Genomic DNA, 18,014 nt, shown 5'->3' with positions numbered 1-18,014 from the left:
CACTCTTTTGGTTTTTCAGATGGTGTCCTTTGATGTGTGTGTGAGTGTGTGTGTGTGTGTGTGTGTGTGTGTGTGTGTGTCCTTGTGCTGGCAAAAGGAACGTTTTCATGACTGAGCCATATTTAGAACCTCTCAGGTGATTTCTTTAGAGTGTGGTCCTGGAGACAGAATTTGCTGTCTTAAACCACAAAGACGGTTTTTACTAGCCAGCCAGTGTCAGTTGAAACTGATATCCAAGACAGTTCACACTTCATACTTGGGATGGCACAACCAGAGTGGACACAGCCATCAGTGTGAGCAAACTGCGCCCCCAGAACTTGGAAAATGACTGGAATGACAGGAAAACCATTAGTAGTGAGTCTTTGGCACTGAGGGGAAGGTGCCTCGACCTCACTGGTAGATGATCTGCCAGGGAACCCTACTGACTTGCGTGTTAACAGAGAACATCTCCAGCCGTCCTTTGGTCTCTTGCCCTTTGAACTCACTGACTTTAATCATCCATGAGGCGTTTAGTATCTAGATGGATCCATTTATCAGATGATGGCGAAATATTCCTCATGAGTGCTTTTCTGTGACATAAATGGATTGCATGCTTAAAAACAGGACAAATATCCTAAATTAAACACTCAAGGGTTTAAACGAAAAGCTGTCTGTACCCATGTGTGTTTGGCCCCTATTCTCCACGTTAGTGTGTTTCTGCTTCATTTTCCTCCGGGAGTCAGGGATGCTGTGGCCTTACAATGTGCTTTGTTGACATTGAATATGCGATCCTGGTGAAGCTGATAAGGCAAGCTGACCTCATGACCTCGGAAACAATGGGAGTGAGGGCTCGATGGAGATATGGTGTGGTACTTGAGACCCTTGAGATTAGTCACGTGTGTGTCTTACTCCCGACCATGACAAAGTTTAACGAGGATAGGAGGGAAAGGAGGTGTGAGGGAGTGGAAGTGTAGATTTAAGCAGAGATGAACACTGAGAGTCCATCTCAGGGTCCAGCGCATCCATTAGAAAGGACCAAATGTTTGGCCTAACCTTCCAGGTAGCTGACACAGAGACAGGACAATTAGTATGATCCAGAAAGGACAGGAATGACCAAGGGCCGTGGCTCTTCATGGTTTGTGGAGGAGACAGGATATTCCTTGGGGTTTTTCAAATGGTAGACAGTTAAAAGGAGTGGGCAGTGTCTCTAAACACCACCACCACCACCACCACCATCATCATCATCACTATTTTTTTGGAGACAAGGCTTACACAATGATCCAAGAAGGCCTCTTACTGACAGCAATCCTCCTGTCTCAGCCTCCCATGGCTTTCGATTATAGCATGAACCACCATACCCGATTCAGGACACTATTGTGAGTCCAGCAGTAGAGTTTTGAAACAGCCACGGTGTTCAGTACAGTTCTATGGCGCGGGGCCAAAGCTTATCTTAGGAAAGCCACCGTGAGCCAAAGGGAGGCAGTTCAGACAAGTAGCTCTGCCCCCTTAGTCTGAGGGGGATGTTGCTGCATACTCCACATTCCTTGTGGAATGATGGGCTGGCAGCTTGCAGGACATTGCCTAGAAAAACTACTTTGTACAAAATCGTCTGTTTGATAGTTGCCCAATGTAAGCAAGTCCGAGCTTTCAGAATTTAGCGCTGCACCCTTTCCCTGTGGTCCAGTTCTGTGTGGGGCTGTGTGTTTCTGGCAGCAGCTCCACTTTGGACAGTGTCAGCCTATGACCACGGCCGGACATGCTGAAGACTCAGAGGCAGGAGGATCACATTCTATAAGGCTCTCCTGGCCGATGATAACCAATTATCGATTACTTTATAAATTGCAAGGTGGCAGGCTTTTGCAACATAGCAGGTATGATGGGATCCCCATGTCAGCTCATTTGACAGCCCGGAGGCCGAGGCAGCCCCTGGGATTCTGTGTGCCCGAGAACGAGAGGGTGAGTGTGGTACACCCGAGACGGGAGAGGAAGGAGATTTAGAAGAACATCGCAAATCATTCGTGTGGTGCTTGGCAGCAGGGAGGCGGGGAGCTTTGTGGATAACTTCCCTGCCTTCGCCATGGTGGACCCACAGACTGGGGTTTTTCTTGGAGGGAGGAAGCACTGTGATGGAGTGGAGAGAGCCAACCGAGGGAAATGACAGCTTTAGGGCTCAGCTGGGATTAGATTCCATTGATTCATGGTGACAGGCTTATCTTGTCTCTGTTTTTTATTTTCCTTCCCACGGGGTCTCTTGTGGTTATGAATGAGAGCAGAGCGACAGTGTAGATTTTAATCGAGATTGTAGTGTCAAAGGGCAGACTAGCAGAAAGGACTGTGGGAGGTAGCAGGCTGGCGGACGGGAGCTCAAGGAATGAGCGTGCGTCGAGGCTGGGCATCAGGAGATGTGATGTTGGACAAAGGTGAGCGGCGTAGAGCATCAGAAAGCTGGGTAATTTGATGTCAAGGGCAGAGACAATGCAAGTGCCAGCAGCAGTGTGGCTGTTCAGCTTGGTTTGAATAGGAGATTTTGAGGTGTCACAACATTCCGGGTGACAAGGTGAATAGTCAGTCAAGGAAATACCAAGAAGGAACGTTATTAGCTTTGTTGAGATTGCTCTTGACAGAGGCATGCCTGATGACTGACATATCTGGAGAAGAAAAGGTCGTTTATTAGACAACCTTGAACGTCCCCTCCACTCTTAGAATTTTTAACAAAATTTTATTGGGGGGGGGGCACTGCTTTCCTTCCTTTCCATACATTTATTTATTTATTTGTTTATTTGTTTGATTGTTTGTTTATTTAGTTATTAAATCAAAAAACCAGAGAGAAACTGGAAAGGAACTATTCAGCAATCCTATTTTTATTGATCCCCCATAACTGTAAATGTTTGACAGATTATAGTCTCCGTGAAGGCCTTAGGAGTCCATTAATGTGTTTCATTGGGTTCATTCAGGGTCAAGGAGTACAATGATCAGAAAGTGTTTACTTTTTTTTTTTCTGTTTCCTGCCACATGGCTGGCTTCTGAAGTGCCATGGTGGGCAATTAGGGCCAAAAAGAGAAGAGTTGCTTCGGTCATTTTTAAGGTAGCATTAACAGGACTCATCTTTTACCACATGGTCAGGGTCATGGTTATTACATTTGCAGTTTTGAGGTTTGGCGTTTCACTTCTTGCTTGTGGAGTGGTTGGTTCTGGGCTTTTTCAGAATGAGTTCTGTGGTTGGATGTTTTGTCTGAACTTTGTATCTGTATTTGGAACTCAAGTATTGAGTTCAGGTTTGAAAACGAGGACTCCAGAGAAGGAAAGGATTATATGAGAACATTTTGAATTTGATATTTGAATACCATCTTGATATGGGAAGAAGGGAATCCAGTCTTCATCTTGTAACATAGAAAAATGACCCTTTATGAGCTATTATTCTTATTGTTATTATCATTGTTGTCATTATTGTTATAGTTGCTATTTTTATTATAGTTGCTATTGTTATTATCGTTAGTGTTATTGCTGTTATTGTTATCATTGTTATTGTTATCATTGTTATAGTAATTATTGATTTTGTTATCATTGTTATAGTTGTTATTGTTGTTGATGTTGCAGCCATCAGCTGCTTTTAGCTTGAGCTTGCTTGTCTGGGGAGATGGCTATATTAGATATACGAAGCTGACACAAGAAACATTTGAATGTTGAACTTGAAAGGATGACATTTTAGACTTCATACAGGCTGTAGGCCAAACCTATGGGCCTTCCGATGTAGTAGAGGAATTCTTTGTTCTGTGGGAGTTTCCTTCCTTCTTTTGCCCTCCCTCTCTTCTCTCTCTCTCTCTCTCTCTCTCTCTCTCTCTCTCTCTCTCCTTCTTTCTTGGATGATTCCTCTAGACTTGTAATTTTAGTCACAAAGTGAAGTGATCCCAGTGAGAGAACGGTCACGAAGGGTGCTTTTATTTCTAGCAGTTCATGCCCCATCCAGTTCGCTGCCTCGCTCTTGTCCTTCCACATCTGAGACACCACACCTTCTTACCCAGCTTCTCACACAGTGGATCATGACCCTTCATGGGATCAAATAACTGAATGCATCCCAAACGACGCTCTATGAGTATACAATTCGCATCACACAGGCTGCTATGCTTCATAAGGACAACAGAGCTGCCACAAACATCCCAGCTCAGATTTGAGATTATGTTATAGATGTCAGTAGTAGTTCCCCACCCCCTTTCTTTTTCTGTACTTTTCAAATTCTCTTATGGAATTGTAGTGGCTTCATCATCAGTAACAAACTCATAGTGTTTTCCCATGAGCTACTCAGTGTGGGTTCTGTTGTTTCAGAGTCTTGGGTTTTTAACCTTCATGTTTGAGCTGCTAACCTCAGTTTCTTCCAAAATGATCTAGTGGAATTTGGCTCGAGATTAAGGCAGACTCTCCTGTGCTTTCTGAAGTGTCCCTAAACACATGCCTGTATTTTGTACTATGTATCTTGTTAAGAAGGCATTCTCAGTATTGACAAGCATATTGTTTATAATTTGTGATCCATATATAGCTAAATTCTTATACCTACTTTGTACACCCATGTACCATGAGTGGGGTCATGAGTGAAGGGCTTAGAAGCCTGTTCTAGATGACAGCTTTGGACTGGAGACAAGATTCACCAGGGCTCAACTCTGCCTTCAGCTACCTCATCAGCTTACAAGCACAAGGCACTCCTAGTCACTTTGTGTCTGCTTTTGTGGGCTCAAAAGAGGCTGTGTGTTTGAGTACACACGTATACATACTCTTGGGAAGAAATTGTATTGTTCTGTGAGAGAAGAAAGGAGTTGGAAACATTTGTGAAGCAGAAGTAGGGATGGGAGAAAGAGGAGAGAAAGGAACCTTCAAGGTCATCTTTGAGTTCATCACCTGATAACCTGGAGGCTTTGGTCGATCCAGTTTGGATCCAGGAGAGCTGCTAGCTGCATTCATTTAATCATTTAATTCATTCATTCATTTAATTCATTCATTTAATTAATTAATTAATAGTATTGGGGATTGAACCCAGGCCCGTGCACATCACAGGCAAGTACCATGCCACTTAACTGTACTATAATCTCCTCCCATCTTGGTGGGCTTTTTAGGTACCATGGTTTGAACTTTTCTTAAAGAATTTGTCCTATGTGACCTCCCCAAGGAATTCACTACTGTTAGGATTAAAACCCTGGATAAGAGGAGGAACAAGGTAACCCTAGAAGTTTCTTTCCAATAGTGAGAGATGTTGTATTAAATTTTATAATCAACGTCCATTTGCATAAACTATGCTGAGAAGACTCAGCAGGAAACTAATGCTGGGTTAAGACTAGTAAAACTGCAGTCAATTGATCATTAAAACCAAACGTAGACACATCCATCACCCATGTATGCACACATGAGGAATTCCGGGACAGTTCTCACTGCCTTTGAAGTTTACTTATTTGCAGGTTGTAACGTTTCTAGGAGCGAAGTGCTTTCCATCTGTCTTTGATGGCCTGATCTTTCCCTGTTGTGTCCTCTGTGAATTTGCACAGAACCCCAAAGTCACTCCTTTTAAAGACCAGGCAAAGGCTGGATAGAAAACATTTAAGCTTTCTTCTGAATCCTGGTGCTCTTGCTCTTTGCCTGGGGAACAGCCCTCAGAAGTCTGCTTCTGGAAGAAGAGGGGAAGTCATGATATTTCGTGTGAGCTCAAGTAGGCAGAGAAGTCTTCCTATCATTAGATAATAATATGTATTCAAGGTCACATGAAAGTTCTCGCTCTGCCTGTGGTCTGAGTTTTACTACTGGCGATTATAATTTGTGGCTTCCAGAAAGTTCAGGGATATCTTACCAAAAAGTTTTTATATCTGATGCAGTTTTGATGTCATTAAAAAAGAGAACCAGCAGGCAAACATTTTCAGTTCTGTCTCTTTTCTTGGTGATATTTGTTCCTCTGCCCTGTCTTCAAAGGCCTTAGAAAATGTTGACTTTGCCCCTGTGATGGCTGGGGATTGTAAATTTTTATGTGCTTTAAGACAGGTGGTCTCAGCTCCTACCTTGTTTTCCAGTCTTTTTGCTTCCACTGCTTGGGTTCTTGAGAGTCAAAATTGATGCCAGATGCGTGTCAACATCAAGAATCCCTGACTGGCTTTCTTGTTCTCCCAATCCCCTCCCCACTCCCTAGATACCAGTGCAAGAAGGAAATGCAGACACCAGAGACAGACATGTTTGCACTATCAGCAGGCTGGTTTGTGAGATCTGCAGGCATGTTGTTCTGGGCTTGAGAATGCTCAAGCTCACAGATGCGCATATCGAATGTATGCTGTTAATCAGTGGTCTACAAAACTAGGTTTTGTTTCTGCTTTGTTTTTAATGTTTCTATTTTCTGGTTCTGAGGACTCATGTGTTCTTCCAGTTATGAGTTTTTTTTTTTTTTTTTGAGACGCATCTCATTCTGCATCTCCGGGTAGGCTTGAAGTCTGTGTATCCCAGACTGGCCTCAAACTCATGGAAATCTTTCTTCTTCAGCCTCCCAAGTGCTGGGATGACAGGCCTGAGCTGCCATGCATGTAATCTGGGAAGTTTTGGTGTTGGTCTTCCTTTACCCTTGTTACGTCTGTGGGTTGGTCTTCTCAGTTGTTTCTGAGGCTGCAAGGCTTCCTGCACCTGAACTTTACTTTCAGATTCTTTTCACCCCTCCATGTCGTCTCTTCTCAGTAAAAAGCTACTGTATCAATTCTCTCTTCAGCCGTTCTCTGTGGTGTGCATTGTTTTCTTTTGAGTTTTCGTTTCTGGAAACTTTGAATCATTTCAAATTTTTAACATTTGTTTACGAATTTCTGTTTGTGTGGAGGGGGTGGGAGGGGGTGGGGTGGGGTTCGAGGGTGTCCAGGAGCAATGCGTGCTTTTGGGGGTCTGAAGATAACCTGCTGGGGTTCTTTCTCTCCTTCCATGCCTCCGGGGATCAAGCGCAGGTTATCGGGCCTGGCCAGCACCTTTACGCTTTTGAGTCATCTCAACAATCCTGTTTTCAAATGGAATAATTTTAAATTTACCATCCTTTCAAAAACCAACCAGAGCTCCCAGGGACTAAACCACTAACCAGAGACTATACACGGACTGACCTATGGCTCCAGCTGCATATGTAGCAGAGGAAAGACTTGTTAGGCACCAATGGAAGGAGAAGCCCTTGGTCCTGCCAAGGTTGGACCCCAAGTGTAAGGGAATGTCCGGGTTGGGTGGGAGTGGGGGGTGGATGGGGAGAGGAAGACCCTTATAGAAGAAGGTGAGGGGAATGGGATAGGGGACTTATGTCTGGGAAACCAGGAAAGGGAATAGCATTTGAAATGTAAATTAAAAAAAATCCAGTAAAAAAAAAAAAAAAGAAGAAGAAGAAGAAGAAGAAGAAGAAGAAGAAGAAGAAGAAGAAGAAGAAGAAGAAGAAGAAGAAGAAGAAAAAAATCTGGAGTGTAAAATCAAATAAATAAATTTAAAAATAGCTTTTTTTTTTCTTTTTCAAAATCTAGCACTTTGTGAAATAAGCTGTGCATCTAACGTGAGCAAAACACTTCAGTCCTCAAAACCACCCCCTAAAACAAATGAAGCCCAGGGGACCTACCGACACAGAATGTGAATACAATTAATTTCCAATTAGAAAGTTAAGTTAGACCAAGATAAAATACTCTCTGTGTCAGTATAGGAGAAGCGCACTATATGCATGCTATCTACTCTTGAAAGTTAAATACTCAACCAATAAAATTAGTATGCTTTTATTTATTTAAAAAAATGTCATCCTCGTATTAAAAGATTATAAGCCGCTCTGACAACTCCAGCATGTGTACACTCGCATTTGTTGGTTTTGGTGACTTCAGTGTGCTCTGGCCGGTTTCCAGGCGTTTTGTTTTCCTCCAGCCCCCAGCCCTTCCTCCTGACTCGGACCCCCCCCCCCCCCCCCCCCCCCCCCCGTGCCTGGATAAATTTGTGTGTTTCTTTCCCTCTGGGCATTGAGAACTTAAGTTAAAAACACTTTGGAAAGAATCTGCCTTTGCTTCTGTTTTAACCCATGGGCACTACAGTTTCAATTTTCCCTTTGAGTTTTTCCGCTGGCCAAGATGAATAGGATGAGTTTCAGTCTCTGATTAACTAATGGCAGATGTCTGTCTATAGGTTCTCAGGCACGAGTCTTTGCAACTTTCATCCAAGTCCAGAGGCAGTCACACTTCTGTGCCTGCTTCCTTGAGATTCGAGTCTGTGTTCACGTCTGGTTCACCTGCTGACGTCGGCTTGCTGCAGGGATCTTTGATCTGATTCTACTGTCCTTCTGAGCTCTGCCTGTGAACACCAGAGCTAACAGTTAACGGGGTTTGGGATCTTAAAATGGGCCGCATTCAGCCTTCTTTTACCTCAGCTGATTTGCTGACATACTTTGCTTCCTTGGAGTCTCGCTACTTTTGCCAACTTGGTTGAAGACTGAGCAGGTTGCTGCCTGTGGGTTTTCATATTACACGCATGTATTATACTCAACAAGTTCAGAGGCTTTAACTTTGGAAGGATTTCCAGGGTATTTAATATTCCTGGGTTATTTAATATTCTTTAATATTTTTGTTTATCTTTAATGTTCTTTAATATTCCTGGAAAGAAGTCTACAGTATGACACATTTCATCCCCTGAAGGCATTTTTCAAAGAAAGATCTGTTTATTTTTATGTATCTCTGTGTGTGGCTGCATGTGTTATACACACCATGTGCAGTGCCCATGCAAGTCAGAGGAGGGTATCCTATACCTTAGGACTGGGAGTTACAGCTTTGAATCTCCATGTGAGTTCTGGGAATGGAATCTAGGTCCTCTAGGAGCAATGGATTCTTGTAACCCCTGATCTATCTCTCTAGCACGTGGAATATATTTTTATTTACCAAACCATCCTATTCCTCAGTCTGTCCCATTGCTTTTGGTCCCACAGTTGGTTCTGTAATGATGTCCTCAGAAAGATAAGCCTGGGTAGATGGCCACAGTAAATATCTTGAAGCGGAATTGGTAGGTCAAAGAGCGTATGAGTCTGATTCTTTATAGACGGTGCCAGGAGAGCCAAGGGGAGGGAAGGAACCCTGTCTCACCCAACGTCCGAACGTTATTGGATAAACTGATAAAAATCTTCAGTGGGCTGGGAGAAATCACTCTGTAGATTTAAATTTAGATTTAGGTTTAAATTTATATTCTGTTCATCAATCAAAAAGCACTTTTTTTTCTGGCTTTATTGACCATTTTTTTTTAATTTCACATATTTATTTCTTGTTTGTGTTTATCAAATTTTCTATTGGGGTTATCATCTAACAGTTTATTTTTGCTTAGCCCATAATATTTAATAATATAGCTTTTGTTTTCACAACTTTCAAGAGATTAGTAATTTGTCTAAGATACAAAAAGTGTTTCCAGTTGTGCGTTCTCTCCCACCCCCTTCCTTTTAAATATAAAGTAGCTTTAGGCATTTGTTTGGTTTCCTTCATTAACCTTTGTTTTTTAAGGTTTTGCATTATGGTAATATATACTTCTCCCATTCTAAGATGCCATTAACATTTAATTTTTATTTAGATCATTTAAGACTTTATTTATCATATCTAGTTCTAATGCAATGAATATTTGTTTATGTGATATGAAAGCTTTACCTGACACTGCAGGTTTTAAGTTATTTGCCTAGGTATCAGTTGGTGGTATAATTTGTACAGAGCCAGATTATTTGTGTGTGTGTGTGTGTGTGTGTGTGTGTCTGGTGTGTGTGTGTGTGTGTGTGTGGTGTGTGTGTGTGTCTGGTGTGTGTGTGTGTGTCTGGTGTGTCTGGTGTGTCTGGTGTGTGTGTGTGTGTGTCTGGTGTGTGTGTGTCTGGTGTGTGTGTGTGTCTGGTGTGTGTGTGTGTGTGTGTGTCTGGTGTGTGTGTGTCTGGTGTGTGTGTGTGTCTGGTGTGTGTGTGTGTGTGTGTGTGTGTGTCTGGTGTGTGTGTGTCTGGTGTGTGTGTGTCTGGTGTGTGTGTGTGTGTTTCTGGTGTGTGGGGTGTGTGTGTGTGTCTGGTGTGTGTCTGGTGTGTCTGGTGTGTGGTGTGTGTGTGTGTGTGTGTGTGTGTGTGTGTGTGTGTGTGTGTGTGTTGAGGTAGCTTTTGAGTATGGAGCTGCAATGGCACGGAGTGGGTACTATGGATGTGTGCACAGGCAAGGATACCTGTATGATGAGAAAGGTAGTTTGCCACAAAAGAACAGCTGGATTAAGGGATGTGCTGAAGAAGAAGGTTTATACAGAGCCCAGCCATTTTTAGAGTCATCTTCCCCCTGGTTTGTATATTCCCCTTTCTCCCTTCTGACTGTCAGAAACGGAATGTAGAGGATTGACTAGGAGGCTCTTGTGTTGGCAGTGACGGTGGAAACCTGAGAGACTATATTGCCAACACTTTGCTTCTTGTGTGATATGATACGTTGCATGCATGAACTCCGGTCATGAATTCATTGGTCAGGAAATAGGAGTGGGTCATTTTGTTTATTTCTAAATTTTGAGACAGAATCTTACTATGTTGCTCACACTGAACTGGTATTGGTGATGTGTAGCCCAGGCTGGCCTCAAACTCGTGTCTTCCTGTCTTAGCCCCCTAAGTGCCAAGATTGGAGGGACATGGCATTATTGTGGGTAAACGGTTATGTTTAAATACTTGTGTTTGTGGCTAAGTCGATTGTTTAGTTCACTTTTTTACTCCCGGTGGTCAAACGTCTTCACTCCTCTCTTAGTTAGCAATCTTGCGAGAGCACTGTTAGTAAGCTGGCCTGATTGAACATCTGAATGGAAAGTCTAGGTATGGTGCTCTCCATCTGAAGATGTTCAAGGTCCAAGTGTGGATGCCTGGATGATAAAGGTTAGTATGGTTAATGCTGTTGTGCAAGGTGCAGAGGTGACAGCATATGGGAAGGAACGGTCAACTCCCTGCCGAGGGCACTGGGTGTGTGTGTGGGAGAATGAGGCCTCGGCCAGCACTGGAAGACTGAAAGATACGGAGTTCACTTTGTGGATAGGGAATGAAAGGACCTTTCCAATCATGGAAAACAGGACACAGAGCACAGAGGACATGAACTAGCCTGGTGTTTTTTATTTTTAGCAGCTCTCAGTAGTATTGTTGGTCAACCATGGAAGACCGGCTGATAGATAAGGCAGAGTCCAAATCAGGGAGCATCATGATGTTAGCCTCCTCCCTTCAGATCCTTGACAAGAGAGAAGATTTCCATGCTTTTAGGGCAGATCACCCTGGGAGGTTAAAATACAGAGGGCCAGAGAAGCAAAAGAAGAGATAAGATTAAATATCCTTGCAGTGGTCCAGGGGAGGTGTGTTGTTGTAAAAATATAAAAAATAAAAATGCTGTCTTTTATCCCCACTACGTCTGGCACTGTGGTGCCCCAAGATATCTCCTGGATACCTTAATTCTCAGTCAGCAAAGCCTCTCACCCGCTTTGCTCCATCTAATATTACACTATTGAAGGCCTCTCTCTGAGCCATCAGCCATCTCTCTACCAATCCAGTTCCCAAGGCAGGTTTCCATGCCAGAAACACACATCCCAACTCCGAGGTGGCCCAGACCAGCCGCCCCCCACTCCATTTTTATATTTGAAACCCTTAAGTGATAGACAGGTCAGTTTTAATACTAGAGAATGTCATGAATATTTACGAGTTGTTGTCCTAAAAAATGTGTAAAAGTGGAATTCATTGGTGCATTAAAGACTGTAGAGAAAATGGATAGATGTGGACTGGGAAAAGGTAAATAAAGACTGGGGGTGGACCAGCTTTCCCTGACCCTTGCAAAGATGCCCGAGAAACTGTCTGAGAGTTGGATAAATATCAAAGGAACATGGTGTCACCAGTGGGGCAAGTTTGAAAGCAGAGGGATTAACTGTGTACAGTGCCACTGGGGATAAGCAAGAGAAGGGCAGAGTGTCCTTATTTAAAGGCAAGTGGTCTCAAAGGTTTGTGGTGAGGGTAGGGACATTCACCAAGTGCATATGTGGGGACACAAGCAACAAGCCCAGTTTCTTTAGTATTTCTGTCTTTGAAGCAGAGGACTGAGGAAGGGAAGGAGGAAGAGAGGGAAGAGAAAGAGAAAGTTGAACATTTTTCTTTTCTTGTTTCTTAACAGAAATTAGCCTGTGTTCTGGGGCTGGGGAGGGAAACAAGGCCAAAGTCACAAAAGAGAATGGAATATATATATATATATATATATTAGAGAGAGAGAGACAGGGGGCGTTGGAACTAGGATGGGTGAGAGAAATGTCCTGTGATATCAATGTTGGCCAAAAGAGTGACTTTGACTACAATGGGAAGGTCCAGGTTTGTGAGGCGAACATCTAACACATGTTTATGGCATAGAAAGATGTGGCTGCTCCCTGCCTGATGGATGCTAGAGCCTTGACTTCATCTTTAGGCAACAATTTATTGGGTGTTTTCTCCCAAGTCTGAATTGATCGAATTATTAAAATAATTAATTCAACTTCCAGTGCTAACATTTTGAGAATTACACGTCACTTGGAACCAAATTTTGGGGCCAAAACTAATGTAAATAAGGTGTTACTGTTGCAGTATTGCATCTAAACCTATTCCATGTCTATGAGCCAGGCGAGAGACACTCCTGACTGCGCCACACTGCATCCAACCTTGTGTCACTCTGCCTATTCTATGGTCACCACTATTTTCAGGCTCTGAATCCTCAAGGAATTGTACACCTCACTTGTATCCTGTATTGGTTCCTTTTCTGTTGCTGTGATAAAACACCAGGAGCGAAACCAACGTGGGTTTCTCACATCCAGCATCACTTATTTTCCAAAGAAGTCCTAGAGATGGTGCCTGAGGTTTCAGACCTCTTTCAGGAGATGGGCTTTATAGACGGTTTATACTTTGTTCTATTAGCCTCAGCAGGAAAAGTCCCATATCTATTCATGATATTAGGTCCCCGGTTTATCCTAACTTCAGTCAAGACTTAAGCCTTCCACCTGTTCTCAGTGGAGCACACTGTCCCACACTCATCCTCCCTGGTCCCCCATTGCCCTGTAGAGAAGTTTCCCCACATTTTAAAAGTTCTTTCCTAAGTCTTTTCCTGTACCAGGTCATACTGCTGGGTTTGTGTAATTAAAATCTGCAGGCTAGAAGCGCCCACATGGAAATTCATGTAAAGGACACCACCAGTGGTGGAATAAGATTTAATCTTCAATGTATGTCCATCTTGTCTCAGAATTAAATATCTTACATGGAAACAACAGTGTTTTTTTTTTTTTTTTTAATTTGTGTCTTAGAACTTCCTGTCTTCTACATTAACAGCTTGCTTTGCTTGTTATAATATTGTTATTGCAGCTGATTAAAAGCCAGTAACAAATCACTGTAATGACTTCAGGCCCATTTTAGCGAGGTTGCTGGCAGCTATTCTAATACAGCTTTTTGCCTTCCCATTTTAAGAGGAAAGGGATTCTAGTGATGTGCTCAGCTCCCTGCTTGCAAAACCGTCACCTATGAAAACCCGATTCAATAGGCATCTTAGTCTGTCTAATTGTATCACAGCAACACAGCTGTGCCTTCCAGCTATGGGGGCGGGGGTGGGGCAAGTACTCATTTTTTTTTTTTTTACCAAACAATACCCATGACGACATCGGTGTCACACAAACCCATTACTTTGGGGGTCGCAGCTTGAGATCACAGTACATCACGCAGGCAGAAGCTGCTTACATCATAGCTATGACGAGGAAACAGAAAGAGTTGGATGAGTGCTCATTCCCCCTCATTACCCAGGCTCGGACCTAGGCCCCTGGGATGTTACCACTTCCATTCGGGATGAATCTTCTCCTTCCATTACAATCTCGAAGCCCCCTCTGGAAATGCCGGAGGTTTGTCTCCTGGAGATTCTAGATCCAGCGATGTTGACAACCCTTATCAGATCCCATAGATGGTTTGGTTCTGAGAATTACCCCTGGGAGTCAGATTGGATTTGCGCAGACTCCTAGATTTTGAATATAAATGATCGTTTTGAGTGCAAAGAAAGGTGGTTTGACTGTGCTACTCCCTGTACGCCACTTGTAGTCTTGAACGAACCAGCTATGCTCTCAAGAGCTATGTTGAATTGTAAGTACAATAGGATTCCTGTCTTGTTTTCCTTTTGTCATTAACGACACATCTTCTGTCGGCAAATCTATTCATATTTAAGGGGGATTATTCAGAATAGTCCAGCATGGCCACGTGTTGGTTTTAACTGTAGAAAAATAGCAAACACACTCGGAGGAGTTAATTGTGGGCCTACTAAAGGAAACTGCTCTGATGATTACCTCATCCTTCGGTATATTTCAACTAGAGTTAAGTTTGATTCCTAGGTGATGCCATTCTAGAGGCAGCTTTTCTCAGGGGAGACAGGCATGCTTTCTACTCTGTCACCATTTTTTGTGGGTGACTTTCCAAGGTTTCTTCTGCACTCTTCTGAGGTGAGTGGCCATCACAGTAGACACTGCCATTTCAGACTTTGAGTTAAAACTATGTTCCGTTGTTGGCAGTCCTAGCCTGTGGGAGTGACATAGGTCTTTTGGATAGACCTGCCTCTCACACTTAGACTGGTGATTCTGTACAGTAAAGACCTTGCACTGCTGGCAAAGAGGACGTCTTGCAGGCCCTGTAACCTGACCTCTAACCCAGGAGAGACCCCCGACTCTGTTTTCCTAACGAGGCCTCTTAGTTATAAGTCGTCTTCCTGTACACAGCCCACCATGTTCCAATGGATTATTTGTTGTGCTTACTGACTTATGGGAGAATGTCTGATACTGGTCAGAGAAGGGGGATGGGGGATAGGCTAATGTTTGCGTCCTCCGCATCTCCTGGATTCATATGTTGAACTCTTAATCCCCAGGGTAATAACATTGGGAGATGGTGATTAGGTCAGGAGAGTAGACATTCATCAGTGGCGATGACTTTACAAAAGTGGGTGCTGAGTGTCCCCTTTGTTTTCTGTTAATTGTGAGAATTCAGTGGTTAGACGTTTAGTCTAACCAAGGTCCCGCACCAGTACCCCAACTCTCCTGTTAGCGTCAATGGACCATAGACTTCTGATCTTCAGAAGAGTGAGAAATGTGGTGTGGAGGCCACTCAGGCAATGGTGGTGGCCAGGCCAGTGAAAACACACTAACAAGAGAAGCTAGCTGTCAGTGCCTACAGGAAGCAAAGCAGCACATGGGTGCTCCTCGTGGCTTTCTCTGGGAGGGACTCATTCTGGCAAGTGAGGTGGAGCTGACCTTTCTGATCCAGCCGTCCTTCCTTCTCAGCATCCATACCTCCCATCGAACACCAACTCTTGTCAACTCAGCTCCTTCTGCACTGTAGTCCCAGCCCTCCCAGGTTCCTCAGAGCCACTGTTCTCGGCTTTGGACTGTTAGGAGGTTTTTGTCTTTTCTGTTTTTGCTTATCTGTATTTTCACTGGAAATTGGGTGTGCTCTGTGGCACATTGGGGATGATGTCATCTTTACTCAGAAGTTACCTTCTGATCATTTGCAGGCCTTATTGATTAACTACAGCTGTTGATGCTAGTGAACCGTCTCCGTGTTGAGCTGGTGTGGAAGATGTTAGACTTGACCGCTTCTTAAGGACCAATGCAGCCGATCTGGGAGGAGTGCGGTGTACAGGAACTATCTTTCCACAAATCACATGACGTCTGCAAAGGACAAAAGAGCTGCCCATGTCCAGTTTTCTGTCATCTTTTAAAATCACAACCCAATAACTTTAAAAAAAAAAGGCTTTGTGTAAATTAGAATTGCCTTTCCCAGTCGAGCTGTGATATGATCTGCGGCTCGTGAACAGGATATGAATTTAGGAGACCTCAGACCTTTTGGCCAGCTTATTCAGCAGAGGAGAACTTGCTGACGACTTCGTCTGAAGTTGCTGGTTCAGCCTCTCCCAGTAAGATGCTCGGTACCCAGCCCCTTCATCCCATGGGCCAGCCCTGTGAGATGCAGGGAGATGCTCTTCTGGTTAAGCGCTATAAAGCCATGTGTTCTTGGCTGAGTGTTTTTGCATTCAAGACTCATAAATGGCAACACCTACTCTCAGAGTGGTGTCTTTAGAATTTCAGCTAAAGTCTTTACTGCGTGAGTCAGAAATTTTCTCCTCTCAGTTCTCTCTCTACCGGTCTTTAGAATTGAACATGTGAAATGGCCCTCAGTTTGGATTAAAAACTTTGCTTCAGTTTTTAAGGGGGAAATACCCATTTTGTCTCTTAGACTGGATATTAAAAAAAAACCCATAGGATTGTTTTTTCCCCCGCCCTCAGTCTTGAGCTGTCTACTCTCAGTTTTGTACAAGGCCTTTTGGAGGCCTTGACCTATGAAATGGACAGTGTAGTGAGTAGGTCCTTGGGTGAACTCAGGACCACCAGCACCAGTATGGCCAGGGAACTCTGGGTAAATTCATGTTCACAGGCCCAGCCCATCCTACTGAGTCAGAAGCTCAGTGGCTTAAGGCCACCACCTGCTTCTGAAGGGTCTTCCAGGAGACACTGGAAGACTACATGTTGTAGTCCAAGAACTGGCTGAATGCACATCTCACTGTGAGAGCTTGTGGAAATATGGGTTCTTGGTCCCACCTACAGAACAGGAGTCAGGAGGTCTTGGCAGGGTCCAGGAATCAGTACTTTATTTTCTCAGGGAAAGCATACTCCATTTCCCGCTTTGTCCTACTGGATCACTCAGGAGCTATTATGTAGGTCATAACAACTTGTTCTTTAAAGAATTCATGTTGCAAATTATGGCATGTAATCTAAGGCTTGCTTCTGAAATTACTTAAGGAGACTTCAGAAATACAGATGCCTAAAAGAATGTGGATTATCCAGGTCCTACCAGATTAAACCCTCAGTTAAGTTTGGTTAAATCTGTATTGTTTGGTGTTTGTTTTGTGTGTATATTATAGCAACTGAGAATGATGTTTTTTGGGTTTTTTATTTTATTTTATTTTTTAGTATTTGACAGTTGCTATAAGATATTGCCATATTAATATCTTTATGTATTTTGTATTATACATAGGGTGACTCTTACCAAGATTTAGCAGATATCTCAGTATCTTTCCCCCTTTTCAATAATATGCAACTTGTTTCTTCTTTTGAATTAGTCTCCAGAGATCTCACAGTAAAAACCTTACTTTATTTAATTTATGTGTGTATATGTAGGCCTGTGTGGTGGGTGTACATATACCACATGCATAAAGGCGCCCTTGGAAGCCAGAAGCGGCCCTTGGCTGGCCTAGAACTGGAGTTACAGATGTTTGCAAGCTGCCTGATATGGGGTTCTAGGAAATAAATCCTAGCCGTCTACTACTCTCCAGCCCCTAATTTGTGACTTAAAAATGAAAATCTATATCACCTTCTGTATCCTGGCAGGAAATAAACTAGGCGACCCGTGGAAGGTCTGTTCTTTTCTTGGAAATAAGTTTCCTATTTGTTGAGCTCTGTGCTGGTGTCTTCCCTTGTCTCCTTCCATCTGATTGGCTGGTGTCTTCCCTTGTCTCCTTCCATCTGATTGGCTGGTGTCTTTCCTTGTCTCCTTCCATCTGATTGGCTGCACTGTGATCACCGGTGGTGGCCTGACTGTGAAAGAGTTAAAAGTTTTCCAGTACCGAGCAGAGACTTAGGCAGTGGGGGAAAATCTGGTTCATTTTGTTTCAAAATAAACCATACCTCACATAAGTACAAACAGCTGCAGTGCAGGCTCGGGGCCAAAAGAAACCAGTGTGGTGCTACGAACTCCAGCGGAGAGGAGTTCATGTATCATGGATTTGAGGGCAGGCTCCATCGTGAAATCATTAGGCCCCAGCAGGAGCACAGTCTTTGCTTGTCATGCGGGTCACCTCCCTAGACACCGACACCAACCCAAAGAGTGGCTTTTTGAAGAGCTGGCCTTTTTTTTTTTTTGAAGTCCCCATCCCCAGAAGACTGAATACACTACACCCGTACCTACGGAACAGACAAACTGGACTACAAGGCTTTTAGAGCTTCCTGGCGGCTTGGGCTTTTTTTTT

The 18,014-nt window shown here is 43.5% G+C and overlaps 1 protein-coding gene across 9 annotated transcripts in view; it reads left to right on the top strand.

Moving 5' to 3' along the window:
* Positions 1-18,014, top strand: part of Lpar1 (lysophosphatidic acid receptor 1) — a 121,453-nt gene that overhangs the window by 21,040 nt on the left and 82,399 nt on the right. The window contains exon 2 of one of the 9 annotated variants that reach the window (XM_087660137.1): positions 15,504-15,905. The gene's annotated coding sequence lies outside the window, so the exon portion shown is untranslated. 9 annotated transcript variants of the gene reach the window in all.

This window comes from Rattus norvegicus, chromosome 5 (genome assembly GCF_021556685.1).
Source record: "Rattus norvegicus strain SHRSP/BbbUtx chromosome 5, alternate assembly SHRSP_T2T, whole genome shotgun sequence".
NCBI classification, from domain to species: Eukaryota; Metazoa; Chordata; class Mammalia; order Rodentia; family Muridae; genus Rattus; species Rattus norvegicus.
Note: the sequence above shows the minus strand (reverse complement) of the source record. Positions and strands in the feature narration are given on the sequence as shown.